At 40.3% G+C, this 17896-nt stretch overlaps 1 long non-coding RNA gene across 4 annotated transcripts in view; it reads left to right on the top strand.

Moving 5' to 3' along the window:
* Nucleotides 1–17896, top strand: part of LOC139801155 (uncharacterized) — a 48481-nt gene that overhangs the window by 16700 nt on the left and 13885 nt on the right. The window contains exons 3-7 of one of the 4 annotated variants that reach the window (XR_011728083.1): nucleotides 783–900; nucleotides 5488–5562; nucleotides 11088–11239; nucleotides 12138–12271; nucleotides 14095–15194. This is a non-coding gene — a long non-coding RNA (uncharacterized lncRNA). Of the gene's footprint in view, nucleotides 1–782; nucleotides 901–5487; nucleotides 5563–11087; nucleotides 11240–12137; nucleotides 15195–17896 lie in introns of those variants that run through there. The other 3 variants (XR_011728080.1, XR_011728082.1, XR_011728081.1) reach the window with 3 other exon arrangements.

Raw genomic sequence — 17896 nt, forward strand, 5'->3', positions numbered from 1 at the left:
CTGTAGTCTGTATTTTTAATAATAATGCTATCAACATTGGAAAGCCTAGATATGGTCTAGTAGTAGATGGATGCATCTAAAAGAAACCAAACACTCCAGGGAAGGATTCCTGCCCAATACAAAAATGAAAGGAAAATGCTGGCATCCAGTGGAATATTGAGGGCTCACTGAATGAAAGGGTTAATGAAGAGATTACAAGAATGAGCTCCAGGCAACCAGTGGATTCAATTCCCCTAGACTGTTGGGACAAGGCAAAAGCTGTGTATCTTTGTTTCTTGTAATTGCTTTGTTCATTACCCTCCTAAATCCTCCAAACAAAAAACAAACAAGCCAAGCCTTCCTGTCATACATAGTCTTGCTATTTCAGGAGTTCCACTTGTAAAAGGAGTCCCTGTATATCTCTGTGCTTTTTACATTTTATCCTATTAGCAGGTTGAAGGTCAAGAGAATGCACAAAGAAAATATCTAAAGTTATTTCACCAGCAAACTGGTACCTCACTGGAGACACATACTGTATCAGACTGTGAAAGTGCAGGCTTTGTATTTAACCTGAGTCCAATTTAGAATTCTGAAACGACAGGTTGATTGGACTTGATCATCTTTTCCAAATTAAATGATTCTATGATTCTGTTATGGGTTTCTGCTACAGCAGATTCAATGTACCATTCAGTTTTTCTTTCAGCATCTGAGGAAGACCCTATACACTCCAAGTTTCTCTCACATGCTATCAAATCTTTTTGAATTCCTCTCCAGAAGTTCAGAAGTGTTTTTGCTTCCCCCAGGCCTGCTGTGTAACTTCTCTTCCCTATTCCAAAGCCAGTCATTCACCAGTCTCCATCTTCATCAAGCTGCAGCTCCAGCTGAGGGAAAGACAATAGGCAGTGTGTCATTTGTGCCCTAGTAAGCTGCCTCTCACCCTGACTTTTCCTCATTCTGCTCTTTTTTTTGTATGGTGCCTGAAATGCAGCCATCCACCAGTACCAGTTACCAGCCAGTTCAGAGATGAGAAGTCAAGTTCCTACTTTGTTCTTCAGTTTGTTCCCTTCTGCAGCCCTCCCAGCAAGCCATTTAGACAAACAAAGCAAACATGATCAGGATATGAAGTTTGAGCACAAAGAGAAGACTCTGTGTGGGTCTGAGTCACTGAGACCTCTGTCTGGAGAGTAAGTCCAGTGAAGAAAATTGTAATCTACAGATTGGATCCAGTAGTGGAGACATCTTGTGAATAGTGGCAACACTGCAAATGGCAAGCTGGTGAACAACTGTCTCAGAAGAAATGTCCCAGGTCCTTTATGTCTGAGAAATTTTTTGGGTATTAATTTTCAGACTTCTCAGAAAATCAGCTCAATAAAGGAAGGAATTACTTAATTTCAAAGAATGGAGCAGGAAGGAGTGTTAATTACAATTGATAAAGTATAATGCTGCAACAGGAAGAATATATTTTTCTATCATCTTAAATTAACCAACACATAATGTGGTTTTCCTGCATCACTGAAGTTTCCAATCTCTCCATGGCTTCAGTACTTGAACATTTTGTGTCTCTCATTCTGAGTCACCAGACTGCACCATCTGATGGGAAAAAACAGTAAAGTGGCAGCTCTTAAAGAGAAATCCAAGCCACATGACAGAATGAGAGGACTTTCTAAAAGCTGCTTATCAAATTATTTTTATTTTAAATATTGTTCTTCTCCCATATTACTTGTGTTAGAGGTATAATTGTACTCATTCTCAGCAAGGAAATAGAATTGCTTAAGTCAAAATCTGTCAAGTTTTCTTCTTTGGCAATAAGATATCTTGATTTATAGGCTGCAATCTGCACAAGTGTCTATTAATCTAGTAAATTCAGATGCACTTCATGCTTATTTTACCTGCAGTATGTATTTGAAGTAAGTGAGCTTAAACTGTGCAGCATAATTAGAGGAATGAGCCTCAGGTCCTTTGTCAAAACATTCTTTAATTGCTGGATTTTAGGATTATTGGATTAGAAGATTAGATGGGGTGCCTGGAAATCTTAATTTGGAGCTTCTAGAAAAGGAAGGCTTCTCATGAATCAGAGTTACAGTGTATCTATAAGCCTCACAGTTTTTACAAATTGCTGTAGTAATTGTTCAAAGACATTTTCACACTAGGACAATAATATAATAACAATGTTTTCTCTGACCTCCCTTATTTTCTAACACTTTTTTTAATTCTAAGGGACTCACTAGCTTTTCTCTGTGAGAATCAATTGCCAACTTTCATGTAGCCATGGGTCCAATAGTCACTCTGAGCATGGCCTGTGAATCATTAAGCTTCCTTGCCCATATGTTATTAAAGGAATTCTGATACTGACCAGACTTTGCATGGCATTCACCTTCCAGTGTATGTTTATTACTTAATGACATTATGATGGGTAAGCACAGATACAGTTTTCATGGCATTCTTACATTTACAAGACATGCATTGGACTTGATCATCTTTTCCAAATTAAATGATTCTATGATTCTGTTACAGGTTTCTGCTACAACAGGTTCAATGTACCATTCAGTTTTTCTTTCAGCTTCTGAGTAAGACCCTATGCACTCCAAATTTCTCTCACATGCTATCAAATCTTTTTGCATTCCTCTCCAGAAGTTCAGAAGTGTTCAGAAGTAACCAAAGCTGTTTAAGCTTTGGTTAAACAGTGTCTCTGAGTCCCAAAGAATATGGTGGACTACAAACTTTCCTGTTTTTTCTCATTGCAGTAGCAGAGCAAGTGCAGCGTCCTCACACATGGCACACAGAGCCTTGTTGTGTCATTGTAGCTTATCTCACTTCTAGGGCAGACTTGGTACTTCACTCCTAAAAGCTTCTGTGATAAAGATTTTTCCAGCTGCTCGTGCTCTCCCTGCTTAGTCCAACATGTCACACACCACACACGTAGCTATGAAAACCACAAGAAGGATGTCTGTGTGCTGTGTATATGTGTGAGTACAGATAGAGCAGTAATGGCACAATGATACTACCAAATAGAGAGGGAAACTCTAGGCCCTGGTTCAAATCCCTCTTAAGAAGAATATTATGAAGTTGTTCATCTCAGTATTGAGCACAAATGGTCTGGTAAATTCTGCTGGGGGTTCTGAACATATAGGTTTAGAGGCCAGATGCTGTGAGTGGGACACAGTGACTGTAACAGTACTGCTGTGCTGCTCTTTCCTGAGACAGTTTCATAAGTATTAGAAATATGACTTTCAATTCCTACCTTAAAGAGTTTCAAAAGCTGTCACTGATTCTCTGTCATGAAGTTTTTATGAAGCAAACAGAAGAGGAATTCACAAGCAATATGGAGACTGTTGTGGTAGCTATTAGCAGAGCAGTGGTCAGCACCTCAAAACACCATTTTATATTCCCCCATCACCTGGTATTTGTACTGCTAGGATGACAGCATTCAAAAAATAAAAGCCAGAACACTGAAGTAGCCCAGTGTGATAAAGACCATGACTGTCTGAACCAAAGGATCAGTACAGGAAGATGTAGATCATATTCTTATTTCCTGGAGTTAAAAATACCCAACACTTTTGGCATCTTTTAAAATCAACTGGGCTTTTTTTGTCACTGGTTTCCACAGGCCAGAACTACACTTTTTGAGTCTGACAGTCTTGTCAGGATGAAACATAACTGAATTAGGAGAAATATATGTAGTGAGAACTTCTATAGTTTCAAATTGAAACCATAGGAATAAAAAAAGATGACTTTAGCACTTCCTCCTTTGGTGACAGAGTTCTATCAAAAATCTTTTCACCAAATTCCCACTATTTTAAAAATTTCTGTCTGAGGTAGCACAGAACTCTCCAACTTCCTTTAAAATGTTTACCTGTGTTTCTTTTTAACACAGAGACTGATAGAAAATTGTTCTAGGATCAGATAGCACAAAATAAGGAAATAAATAGCTTAACAGATGGGATACATTTTTTTCCCTACTGTGTGTTCCCACTCACTACTGTTGAACTGAGACAAAAGTACCTGCAGAATGAATGCCTGGACTGGAAAAGCAGCCTGACTAAGTCTTGTCTAAGAATGAGGAGCAGGGGAGTCTCTGTGGCAAGAAAGGGAGCTCTAATGTAGGGCAGGCAGTTTGCCAGCATGGCCTCTCCACCTGCCAGCAGTGATTGCAATCTCCAGGTCCTATTTTCCCACATTTACACCAGTGTAACTTTGCTGTCTTCAAAGAACAGCCCCCAGATGCATTGATTTATTTCAGAGTACAGCCTTTCTTCAACTGCACATCCTCCTGAAGCACCACTGTGAGACAGTGCAGCAAAACTCATACACAACAACCTACAAGACATTGCCTGTAAATAGGGACAGAGGTAGATAGGAGTCACTTCCACCTCCAACACCCACCCCGTGCCTTTAAGTGTAACTATAAACCAGAGCCCTTCAAATCAGGAGAAATCTCTGGCCTGTTCTGAATTGCTCTCCCAGGTAATACTATCCCCAGGGGCATGGTACCAACCACACATGGCTTGGGGGGCTGTGTAACCATTGCTAACTTTATGTCAATTGATTTCTGTGTGCTACTGGATCTAAAAAGATATAAAATGTACAGTTCCAAAGGTTTTTCTGAGAGATTTGCAGACAGAAAAGGGTAGGAGATTACAACAAGTGTGTGAATCCTGCCATTTAGATTATAAAAAGGTTTTTGTAATCAAGAATATCCTTGCCAGAAATAGTTTCAGGTTTCTTTGGTATTTAGAAATCTTTTGCTAAACAAAGTAAAAATGAATGATAAACAAAATCAAGTTTCCTTTGAGCCTGATATTCTTGCAGCTGCACTCCACTTTTAAGAGTAACCCATTAGCAATTAATTTAGAATGACACTGGAAAGCAGTCCCCAGACTTTAATTAATATATTTTTGTCAAGCTCATAATCTTTCTAGTTAATTTAGTCACTCCCTTAAATAGTTTAATTCTGATTTCACTTACCCTTGTAGGCAATTGGCATCAACTCTAGGGTACTACACAGTACTTTCTCAATTAAAATGTTTCTTAAAAGAGAATTTAAATTTACTTTTCTACAGAGTAGAAACAGCATTTGATGAAGGTCACCCTCAATCCAGTAGCAGATCTGGAAAGAAAATCTAGGCTCCTGAATGCCCTTCTGATGTCTGATTGATTAAGCAATGGTGCTGTCTCCTGTCTCAGTATCTTGCAAGGAAAGGATTAAATTCTGATTCTGAGCTACATAATTGATTGTTTTCCATGATGCCAATATCAATATCTTAGAAAGTTATAGGACGACATTGTAACTATAATATAGTGAATTACTGTCTGAAAGGTTACTTAAATAAAAAGTATCACTGTAGGACAACGTAAGGGTCAAGTTTTCATTTGAATTTGTGTTCTTAATACATGCATTTCTTTTGAAAACTTTGCTTGTAAAGTTTTGTGTCAGTTTTACCCAGATGTCTTAAATACAGAACCAATCCACACATGGATGTTATGCAGCCACATTATTGTGTCTTGCAGAAAAGGAGGTAATACCTGATGAACTGGAGGTGAACTGGAAAAGATGCTGAGATAAAAACCTTCTTTGGCCTCTTGGTAAGTCAGCAACTTTTCTATAAATGTTCTGAAGCCTGCTGTATGTGTAAAAAGGAAAAAAAGGAAAGAAAAATCCTTTACTCACCTGCATTGATTTTCTTATGTAGATGCTGTAATGAGGTAGTTTTTGATGTGTAAGATCTTCTGCTTTGCCTACAAATTAAATTAAGAAATGCACAAGTTACTGTCAGGCTTTTTGTCTGATAGTTTTTTTTCAGAATTCAAAAAACTCCAGTTATCAGAGCGTAAAGTTTTAAACTTCTTGTATCTACAAAGAAAAAAGATCTTTTTTCTTTTAAAACTAACGAATATTACTTTTCATGTAAGGTGAAGTATGAGGTGAAAATAGGGCATGAAAAAAAACCTCTTATTAATCTCCTTCATTTTAAATAGATATAAAAGCCTAATTTAAAAATACATCTCACTAATATAGTCAAGATGGCTGAGAATGATCAGTGGTGGTATGCAACTTAATTGGGATCCCAAGAACAGAACACATCTCACTGTCTCTAGAAATTGTGAGCAGTCTGTCTGTGTACCCCAAATGTATTTGTCTAGGACATGGAAAACTGAAAACAGCACAGCCCAAACTCCCTCTGGAGGCCAAGTGCCGGGTCCTGCACTTTGGCCACAACAACCCCATGGGGAGCTCCAGGCTGGGCACAGAGTGGCAGAAAGGGACCTGGGAGTCTGGATTGCCAGGAAGCTGAAGAGGAGCCAGCAGTGTGCCCAGGTGGCCAAGAAGGCCAATGGCATCCTGGGCTGGCTCAGGAACAGCGTGGCCAGCAGGTCCAGGGAAGGGATTCTGCCCCTGTGCTCAGCGCTGGGGAGGCCACAGCTTGAGTCCTGTGTCCAGTTCTGGGCCCCTCAGCTCAGGAAGGAGATTGAGGTGCTGGAGCAGGTCCAAAGGAGGCAACTGGGCTGGTGAAGGGACTGGAGCACAGATCCTATGAGGAGAGGCTGAGGGAGCTGGGGGTGTTGAGGCTGGAGAAGAGGAGGCTCAGGGGAGACCTCATCACTCTCTCCAACTCCCTGAAAGGAGGTTGGAGCCAGGGGGGGGTTGGGCTCTTTTCCCAGGCAACTCTCAGCAAGACAAGAGGGCACAAGAGGCCTCAAGTTGTGCCAGGGGAGGTTTAGGTTGGACCTTAGAGAGAATTTCTTTAGGGAGAGGGTGATCAGCCATTGGAATGGGCTGCCCAGGGAAGGGGTGGATTCTCCGTCCCTGGAGATATTTCAAAAGAGCCTGGATGTGGCACTCAGTGCCATGGGCTGGGAACTGCAGTGGGAGTGGATCAAGGGTTGGACTTGATGATCTCTGAGGTCCCTTCCAACCCAGCCAATTCTAGGATTCTATGGAGCAGCTGCATTAGCCAGAGGCTTCAACTTCTACCATGACCTTAGAATACTGTCTTTGCACAAAGGAGTTATTTTAGGTTGTTTCTTGTTTTTTTCCTCTTTTTAAGGCATCAGTGGGGAAAACAGGACCCTAGACAGATTATTAGCTAGTGAAGAAACATGCAAAAAAAATATTTTCAATCAGTAGGATATTCCTCAGCTGAATATCTACAATTTTTGATGAAGTGCTTGCTGCCTGTATACCAGCAGCTAACTAGAGGCCTTATTGCTATAATTTCCTTGTTTCTGTGGCAATAATTCCATTCCAGAAGCCACAAATTAGAAAATGGTTTCTTACAATGAAACACCAAAGGAAACACAACATGATCTTCCTCCTTTCTCATGCGTGTCAACTGTAAAAAGTTTCTTTGTCCGGAATGTGGCTCTGATTACATTTCTCTATCCAAAAATAAACATGGTGCAAAAGAAAAGGATATGGGGGGTGGAGGGGAAGCCTGTCAATGGGCCACCCTCAGGAAAACCTCACAAGATCTACTGTCTGTCTGTGTAAGCCATGGAAGAGCTAAGGAAGTCATCCCAGCTTGGTGGTCTTATTTTTAATTAAAACAAATGAAGCTCTTTCAGCTGCTGCAGATAAATATTTTATTAAAAGAGACAGGGACAGATGTCAAAAAAACTGTAGCAAATAAAGAATAAGACCAGAAGAGCAAATGTTACAACTGCATTTTATATACAAAAAAACCCCAAAGAATAACTTTGCAGATTTGTGTCACATGTCTAATTTTACTAAGGTCATTCCAAAATTGGGAAGACTAATCCTTCATATTGATTTGACAAAATGCAATGAAAATACAAATTCCTATGAAATAAAAAAATTGTTTCGAGTCAACTTGTTGCACATTATGTGCTTAAACATAAAGGTTAGATCCTGGGCCATTGATGAGACAGAAGACTTCAAAGTAATTTGTATACTTCCATGATAGTTTATATTGATGTTTAAACTGACTAATTTTGCTTCAAAATGCAGGTTAGGGATGCACAGTGAGAATTCACATAGCAAAATATAATAGCAATGCCCCTGTTGCAATAATCTGTCATAATATTCATAATATTCATATATTATTGCAATAATCTGTCATAATATTCATAAGCCACGAGTTTTACAAATGGTTGATTTTAAAAGGTGAATATGGTACCATCCAGCCTTTTCCTGTAGTCATGCTTCTACTGACCAGTACATTTGGATCTAACTTCACACCTCACCTTGGCTCACACCAGATGACCCTCCCACTTAAGCTGTGGCTCCAGATTTAGCTTACCTCTTAGCAAATCCATTTATATGAAAAAACTGATTTAATGGAACTGACAAAATAGGCCATGAAAGAAACCTAAGTCATGAAGTAGAGGAAAAATCTCAGTAGTTGGCTCTTTGGAGATCAGTGTCTTCATTGTGAGCATTACATTGGCTTTCCCTGCCAGTTTAAGGTCTGACCTTGCCATTCCTGGGTAAAATATGTGTTTCCATTGAGTCCAATATGAGTTACACATCTGAGTGTGAAAGAACTGATTTTATAAGCAGGCCTTGCAAAACTCTAGAGTAAGTGTGAACCATAGGAATTTCAACTGAAATATTTAATATGACACCAACATTTAAAAATTCAGATTCTTCTGAATTCAGATCACCAGAAACTAGACAAGTTACTATAATCCAAAGTCTGAAGATATAAATACCAGAGTTAAAATGAATGGAGTTCTGAAACACATACCAGCCTCTGAAGATGACTAAGAAAAAAAAAAAAAAAGCAAAAACTTAATAAAAACTTGATTGACTGCAGTGTGTAAGGCTCTATTGAAGAGATACTATTGTGTTCAACAATAGGATCAGGTAAAAACAGAGCAACATCCAGTGACATAAATCAAAAGTTAAACAAGTTCAGATGAGAAATGAGGGGCATATTTTGAATACTGAGGAAAAATAACCCTAGATTGCAGTAAATTTTCCATAATTGGAGGTAATTAAATCACCCTAGAATTCTAATGACTGTGTGTTGGTTAAATTGAGAAGTATGGACCTCTATAGAAATTACAGGAGTTTGCAGAAGGTCAAAACAAATGATCATAATTGTCTCTTCTGGCAACAGCACCTGCAAATCTGTGGTATTCAGCATAACAGTGGGTCCCAAGCCTCTCAAAGTTTTCTGAAGCTGTTACAAAATTTCTAATCCATGAGTCATACAAAATGCCTGCCCTTCCCATTTTTGCAGTTTTCAGACAAAACCAGGCAGTGATAGTCTCAAGTGAAAAACAGGCACGTAAATTTTAATTTGAGGATCAGACATAAAGAACTCAGTATTTGCTGACACAAACTGTGATCTGACAGAACGAATCTGAACCCAACAAGCTCCCAGAGATAACAGTTTGTCAATTCCCCATCTCAAAGGCAGTGTGATAATGGAAAGCTTCCAGATACATCACAGGGAAATCAAACTTCCAGTAAACACAAACTTTCTGATAAAGGCCTAAGTCTAATTTCATTGAAGTCAATGACAAACTTCATCAGTTTTTCAATAGAAGTTGAGTGAGGCTCAAGGCAAAGAAAACCTCTGAGAACAGTTATAATGAACTCAATCCCCAGCTAGGACAGAAAAAATGGTGAGAGGACTCTTCACAAGGGGTGCCTGGGTTGAGAATTCCCAGAGCAAGTTGCCAGGATCTCTGATTCTGAGCACTTTCAGGGACAGCATTTGGCAAGGTCAGTGTGTCCCCACTTAGCATGGCATAGAATCATAGAATCATAGAATTAGCTGGGTTGGAAGGGACCTCAGAGATCATCAAGTCCAACCCTTGACCCACCGGTGCAGTTCCCAGCCCATGGCACTGAGTGCCACATCCAGGCTCTTTTTAAATGTCTCCAGGGATGGAGAATCCACCACCTCACCGGGCAGACCATTCCATTGCCTGATCACCCTCTCCGTAAAAAAATTCTTTCTGATATCCAGCCTAAATCTCCCCTGGCACAACTTAAGACATCACCATGCCCAGCTGAAAACTCCCATGGGACCTTAGAGCAGTTACCCTCTTCCTTTAGCTGAAAGCCATCTATGGGCTGTCAACACAAGCTGCAGCCAACCTGTTGTACTGGAGTGTAAACACACAGTGTGGCTGATGAAGCAATAAATAAAAGGAGGAGGCAGGGGGGGACAACAACTTTGCCTTTGTTTTCTGAGCAAGTATAAAGACTACAAAATGTAAAATGTCAAATCTATGGCAGGTCCAGTGCAAGAGATGAGAGGCAGGAAATGGATCCATCTGCTGTCTCTGAAGCTGGCTGCAGCTAGAATGTGATTCAGCCTCTGCTCAGCAGAATGACCACATGCACCACTTGCAGATAAACTTAATTTTGCTCATACAATAGTTCTGTCCTACTGCAGCTATGTCCAAGCAGCTTTGTCATTTACACAGGCAGAAAATGAGCAGCTCTTAGGAATTTCCCTTCTGTTTTTCAGAGTGCTAAGGGAATGGACAGGATACATGTTTGGTGTTCCTAATCATCAGTGGTGTGTTTTATGGGGATCCACTTCCATGAAGATATCTGTACTGGGGGAACTACAAAGAGGAAAAAACAAAATTTCCTGAATTCCTTATGGAAAAAGGTAAGGAGAAGGCTTCAAAGTAGTAGCAACTCCTCCCTCTCCTTTACAGATGAGGTAAAGGCAGACAGAAATGAAAGAACTCACCAAGGTTATGCCACACAGTCAGGATTTAAACACAAAACATCTGAATCCAGCCCCAGTGCTTAAACCACACATTCATTTTCTTCTCTGCATTCTCCCCATTCAGCACTACTGGTGGAATGAAAAACAGGTGCAGATCCATGAACAGATGGGAGACCAGCCCTGGCTGATCTCTGGAGAATAATACAGGGTTGTTTTCCAGCAAAGAGGATTCCAAAGCAGCACAGAGGCAGCACTCCTGCCCTGCAACTGAAGCTGCTCTGCCTTGCACAACATGTTATCTCTGCCAGCCCAGCAAGTGGGAGTTTTGAGGCATGGTCTGTTAGCAAAGGACACTGCCTTACTGACCTCTCAGACTTGCAATATTGACATCTCTGTTTCTCAGGCATGGCTATAAAGATAGTAGAGAACTAATTGCAATTCCATTCTTTGCAGTAACTGAAGCCAATGTTTCTAAGTTGCTGAAACATGAAATTTCTTCCCTTCAGTGGACAACTTTGGCATGTCTGACCCTCAAAAAATGCTGTTAGTCATATGCAGAATCTTTCTCTGGGAAAATCACAAGCTATATGGGAGAACTCAGCCAGGTAAGATAGCAATATATTTGTTCTGAATTTGTAAGGGCAGATCTACTTTTACTTTCCAGTTTATGGGGAGCTCTCCTCTCCAAGAGGAAAGCACATGCAGGAGAACAGGGTGTGTTTCACAGAATCATAATTTAGGTTAGAAGAGACCTTTAAAGGTATTCTTGTCCAATCCCCCTGTTGTCTTCAACTAGATCAGGTTGCTCAGAGACCCTTCCAACCTGACCTTGAATGTTTCCAGGGATGGGGCATCTACCACCTTTCTGGGCAACCTGTTCCCATGCTCACTACCCTCAGTGTAAAAAAATGTAATACTGATATCTAGACTGATTCTACCCTCTTTTAGCTTAAAACTATTCTCCCTTGTCCTATCACAACCAGCCCTAGTAACATTTCATCTTAGATACTGCTGGTTCCAGCCTTTTCATTGGTTTCTTGTGCTTCCTGCAAAACCAGTCACCCAGTGCTGTGCCTGAGAGAGATTAACTGTCCCTGCTAAAGATGATTTTACAGCAAAAACAGATGTCCAGTTGTGTGAAAAAAAAAAATCAGATAAGGCTGATGGTTTCCTTAGATTCCATTTAAATTGGGGGTACAAAATCTGACTTGCAACAATAGGCCAAAAACACACTGCTAACACACATGTATTCTGCTTACACTAAACTCTAAATCAAATTGGTTGGGAAAATCTATCTTAGCCTGGTTTTAGTAGGTTTTGAAGGAGAACATTCTCCACAGATGACACTAACAGAATTTAACAGCAAGGACCACCCATGACACTGGGAATCTCAAACTGCTTGGCCTCAGGTTCTCTGATTTGGTCCTCTTAGCTTCACACGTGCTCTTTGAGAGGCAAACCAGAACATTTCCTTTTTTTTTTGACTGTGGGTTTCTCTTCCAGCCAAACATTCATGCAAGCAGCTGGTCCCAGAGATGGAATGTTCCAAAACCCCATTAGGAGCCAAGTGTGCTTGTTATGGAGTCAGTTGTGACACCACTTTATGGACAACAGACCAGGAGTTCTGAATGTCCTAAGTACCTTTCCTCCCTGCAAATAAGTTCCCTTCCCCCATTATTTTGGAAACATCTTGGTCTGTATTGGAAACAGAGGATGTCATTTATTTTTATCACTTTTCCCTGTCAAACTGGCCAGCTGCCACAAGGTTCTGCTTTCAGGACCATTGTGGAGAACCATTCATTTCAGTGGCTCCTCCTCTGTTTCCTTATCTTTTGAGGCAACATACTGTGCTATCTTATCACTCTTCCTAATCCTGCAAAACTTCTCTGCAACTTGACCCCTCTGCAGAAAGAGCTGACCTGCTTAGACTTCCCTGCTTCTCTACTCCACTCCCTTCCTTGTAGAGCCTTCCTTTGTTGCTTTAGGTCTTCTTTTTTACTGCCTGTCTTACCCCCTCACACCTCCTTTTCCCAGCTGATTCCATTGCATTACATTTTCTAGCTGAATGTACATTCAACTGTGTGGCCTCCCTGGGGGATGCTTCATTTCTCACTGTCCCACCTGCCCTTTGATGTCTGCTGAAGAAGGATACATCTTCTTCTCATGTGCCTATTAATTACTCTCTTCAGAGACACTGTTTACTGACTATCAGTATGTTTACAGTTGAGTACAGCTAAACATTTGTTCTTCACAGTTCCCTTTCTCTACACCACCCACCCACTTTCTTCCCAATTGTTGCAAAATAGATTTCTCTAAATCACTTCAGAAAGTCACAGATGCAACGTGCATAAATTCCCACACCCAGCCTCCTGCTCCCAAGCACTGCTTTTGCTTTACTTCCAGAGAAGTAAAGGAAGACTTTATACTGGTATTTTGGGCTCCAGTTCTCTAATTAAAAAAAAAAAAAAAAAAAAAAAAAAAAAGAAGCTGTCAGGCTTAACATTTTAACCTTTCTATTTCATATATTCCTACCTTGGATACTGTAGAAAATCCAGACAGATCTGTAAGCATCAGACTTCTGACCTGTGAAAAAAACAGTATGACCTCAGTATGAAGTATGGAAGTGTGCTCACTGAAAGAAGGGCTCTCCCATGTGTAAACTGTCCATGTGTCTGTGAGGGATCCAGGGCCCTTGGGCAGTAAGAATTTTTGTAGCTTGTAGGGAGTGTGTGTAAAATTTACTCTAGCAAATGTGTAGAAGAGAAAAATTATATGGTTACAATGCAGCAATTCAGATCCAAGATAAAAAATCCTTCACAAGTCCTTCACATTCCATATGGAGCTTAAAATATTACAGAATAATATCAAATAAATTTAAAAAAAATGTGGGCTAAATTGTTATTTCCAATCAACAGATTATTGCAAATCTTTTTCCTTAGGACCATAGTTAGGAAAAGGAAGGAAGCAGATACCTCAAAGAATTAGGAACTGATTTAAGACAAGGTGTAAGGAGCTCACTGAGTGTGAGCACAAGCAGGCAGTAGCCACGCACTCCCACAGTTGCAGAGTGGAACAACCCAAATACCCCAAACCATTTCACTGGTGCTTTGGCCATGGCATCTTTGTCTGTACTGTTAGAGATGGTTACATCTCCCATGGGAACAAGTTTCCCATCCTGAGAACTGGAGCTGAGGACTTTAATAATACAACCTTTCCAACAATTTGATTAAGAACAACTCCTGTTTTGTGGATTTTTTTTTTTTTTTTTAACTATTCCTGAGGAATTTTACTTCCCATAAATTTACTGCTCACAAATTAGAATGGTGACAGAATCTGAGACGTGTTCATAGGTCCTTGTGTCAGCAATGTTCCTTTTCACTGAAAATTCCCTTAAAAAGCTACTATTTCAATAAGCATGTGTCCAGTGTGGGCTTACCAGACTTGTAATTACTCCTTCCAGCCTTCAAGGTAAATGTGATGCTGCAAGCTGGACCTGCTCTCTGTTTGCCTGTCCCTGCTGCACCTCCACATGCAGAGGAGGAAGAGTCAGTTGCTGCTTCATCTACACGAGGCAGCTCCCAGACTGGGGCTGGGAGGAAGAGCAGCCAGTGGGCACCAGGCTGGGAGGGAGGAGAAAGCCCAGGCCTGAAGCACCAAATCCTCCAAGATGGTCAAGGGGCCAGGTAAGGGGGACAGAAGTGGTCATGGCACTTACCTGTGGAGGGTGGAAGGGACCTGGCAGTGCTGAATTCCTGGCAGCTCTTCAAGCTGGAGCAGTAAATGTGCACCACACTGGGCATTCATTAGTTAATTAGTGGAGGCACGTACCTGGGAGTTAAGTTTTAAGCTTTATAGCAGATACAATTTGGAGAAATTTGGAGACCATATCCACACAAGAGGCACTGGGGGTGGGGTAGGTATGGGACAAGGGAGGAAGGAGAGGCAGAAGACCTGAGAAAGTGCCCACAGGCAGCTGTTCACACAGCCTTCCAGTTGAGAAGGCAACAGGTATAGAAGCAGTTGGATGAACCAGTGTGTGGTTGTGGTTATTTTTCATCAGTTATCCTGGATGTGCAAAATAGTCAGAAAAATACATGGCTAAGCTTAACAGGCACATGTCATTTTTGGTTTCATGCACACTCTTTTCTCTGATATGCCTATACAGGCACAATTTGGATTTTAAAAACTTTATAATGAGAGCTTTATTGACCTATTTGCTTTATGTCTGTATAATGGAATAATTACGACCAACTGGCTACAGGTAATGACAGGCACTACTTTATTTTGGGTTACTACCTTCATAATCTGCAGGGTGTACTTTTTTTTTCCCATTTTTAACCTACTTGCCCTCTTGTATTTTATGATGCTCACATTTACTATTCTTACCTTCTAGGAAAGGAATGAGCATTTTTAGAAGCTTTATGTTTAATTACACTTTCAGCTATTAATTAGCCATGTAAACAAATTAAATGGACATTTAATTAAATGTAACTCTTTTAAAAGGGTAAACTGGAAGCAGAACCCATCAACTTAAAATGAATTTATTGTGTGCAGGTAGTGTTGGGGATTAATGGGGGTAATGTTGTTATATTCATAATCAGACATTAATATTTGTACCTTTTTGCATACAAAGGTATAAGATCAGTTAAGCTGTGAGGTCTGTTCTGCTGGGTACTGTACAAACAGAACTTGGAGTGTGTTTGCAAGACTTACTTGTGTTATTTGTTACCTTGAAAATACCATCTTGAGCTTTGCAGGTGTGAAGTGACCATTCTGATGGAGATTCAAAACATAATCCAAAAATTGCCTCTACCTTATAGTTAAAGATTTCTGTATAGGAGATTTCTCTCCTGTAGTGTTTTCAGTATTTTGAGATGGGGATTTTTTTCTAGAACATCAAGGTTCTACTCTGAGTGAATGATAAATACAATAAATACCAAGTCCACAAATGCCCCAAAGAATTAATCTGATTTTGAAAGGAGTTATTCCAGGGGTCAGAGAAAATAATTTGGGAGTAGTCTGGAGCACCCAACCTGGTTGGCTGTTGGCTATTTGGTGGTTTTCCAACAAACACACAAACTAGTGCTAGTGATTAATTCTGCTTCTGTGATAAGCTAAAGCTTCCAATACAATTAATTGCTCATGTATGGGGGCTGGGGAGGAAAATGCAGAGCAATTCTCCTCAGGCATCTCACCCTACAGAAGAGTTTAAGTTCTCCAAACACAAGGTTGTATTTTTTTATAATGATTGCTAAATTCATTCATGTTCATCGAATTTCTTTAGTTATATTTGAATATGGAAGACTAAACTTCTATAATTCCACCACAAGTACATTTTCCTCCTTTTTGCATCCTGGAGAGAGAGTATGTGCATTTAATGCAACATTGTGCAGCAGAACTTCCTTAAGCATAAGGAACCACCTCAGTGACTTGTATATAAACAAACTGGGAAATCAGTCTGTCCTGGCATTTCCAAGAGTCTTCAGCCAACAAAATACAGAGAAGGGAGACAGAAAATGCCTCAGCATCAAAATAAGACAGAAGGGCCAAACCCCTACATTACCAAACTAGCAAAATACTGATGAACTCCTTTTGTACAAGTTTAATTTCATGCCTGTTTGAGTAATTTCCTCCTGAATTTTAAGAACTAAATTGTTGAACTTTTCACAACAGATCTACCTTAGTATGTTATTCAGAGCTTTGACAGAGAGAGAGCTCCAACTATAATATCTGCATAGGCTCTCGTGCTTTTCTCAAGTCCAGGTCTAGCAGGGAGTTATATCTCACATAGACAGAACTTTCAGTTATAATGTAAATTATTTTCTCATCTGTTCAGTCACAGCTGGCAGCAGTCACCATTCTGACTGATGCAGTTCAAATTTAATTCCTTTTGTGTCTATACATTCAGTGACACTGTTAAAAATGTTGAAAGTACAAGTCTTGGTATTCTTCTGTCTGTGGTTTACCTGATATAACCACAATTCCAAATACTCAGCCACTGACTTTCTAGTGTATTTGCTCTCCAGGATCAGTTATGACAAATATTTTGAGTTTTCTAGCTCATCTAGTATAGATTTTTAAAAAAAGGCTTTCTTAAAAAAATCAACATTAGGGCAGAATTGAAAGGGATTGTTTTTAAAGCCCAGACAGTTTGCAGTCTCAGAGCCTAAGGCCTGCTCTGTGCAGGCTGTGATGGAAAAAAAGAAATGTACAGAAAAAAAAAAAAAGGATGAAGCACTTACGACCTGAAAATATAAAATATATGCAAACAAGAGTATAGTAAATTAAAAAAGATGCAGGGAGGGGAAAACTTGCCATGTTTACTTGCTCAGAAAGGAAGGAAAAACCTGTAGGTGTTAGTGAGGAAAGGGGAGAGCAGTGATGATGGATGCTCAGAGGCTCTTCCACAGCCACTACTGAAGACATGCTCAGAGCTGTACTCACAGGGCTGACTCTCAGCTCCCAGGTTTGGGCAGCACAGGTTAAGGGAAGGTAAAAACTTTGGCATTATCACAAAAACTTGCCTGCCTAAGGGTGCTGAAAAGCCTTTCAGGATGTAACCCGGGTCTCATCATCACCATTTGATCTGCTGAGGTTACAAGGAAACTGCAGCACAGAGCAGCCATCCTGACATCCACCACTTCCAGTCCCACATCCTAACTTTATATATACATAGCACCTCCATTTGCTTTTCTTCTTTGTGCTTTCACAAGGGCATTTATTTAGAGAAGAGTTGAAAACTTTCTACAAAGTCTGCCTGTTACCTGAGGTTTTGGCTTCAAAGGTTGTGGGCTAGGAATTGCATGAGGATTTCACCACTGCTCTGTATAGACACTGTACACTTCCATTTTACTTCTCTTGCACTCACAGAAAAAATAATTATAGAAAAAGTGAAAATTTAAATTTCAGGCTTAAAAGCTGCAGACTTTTTGCCCTCTTTTTTTTTTTTTTTTTTAAATTTAACCTACACAGATGCATCAATCAACTCGGAAGTAAATCAGAACTGAACTTCAATGCACTAAAGAGGCTTAGATCTCTGAAATCTCCCCTAAAGACAGGCAAAGTAAGGAAAAATGATGCAGGAGGAGGCATTTGCCTCCTGTGGGATCAGGTTCTGCTCCCAGCTGGCTCTTTGCCTGTGCAGTCAATCCCCTTCCTGCACAGCAGCACATGTAGGTTGGGCCCTGCTCTTCCTCAGCTCACTGGGAATTCCTGTGCTGGCTTCACAGGGAGCAGCAACACCACTGCTGTGCCTGCAACTT

Source organism: Heliangelus exortis, chromosome 11 (genome assembly GCF_036169615.1).
Source record: "Heliangelus exortis chromosome 11, bHelExo1.hap1, whole genome shotgun sequence".
NCBI lineage: Eukaryota > Metazoa > Chordata > Aves > Apodiformes > Trochilidae > Heliangelus > Heliangelus exortis.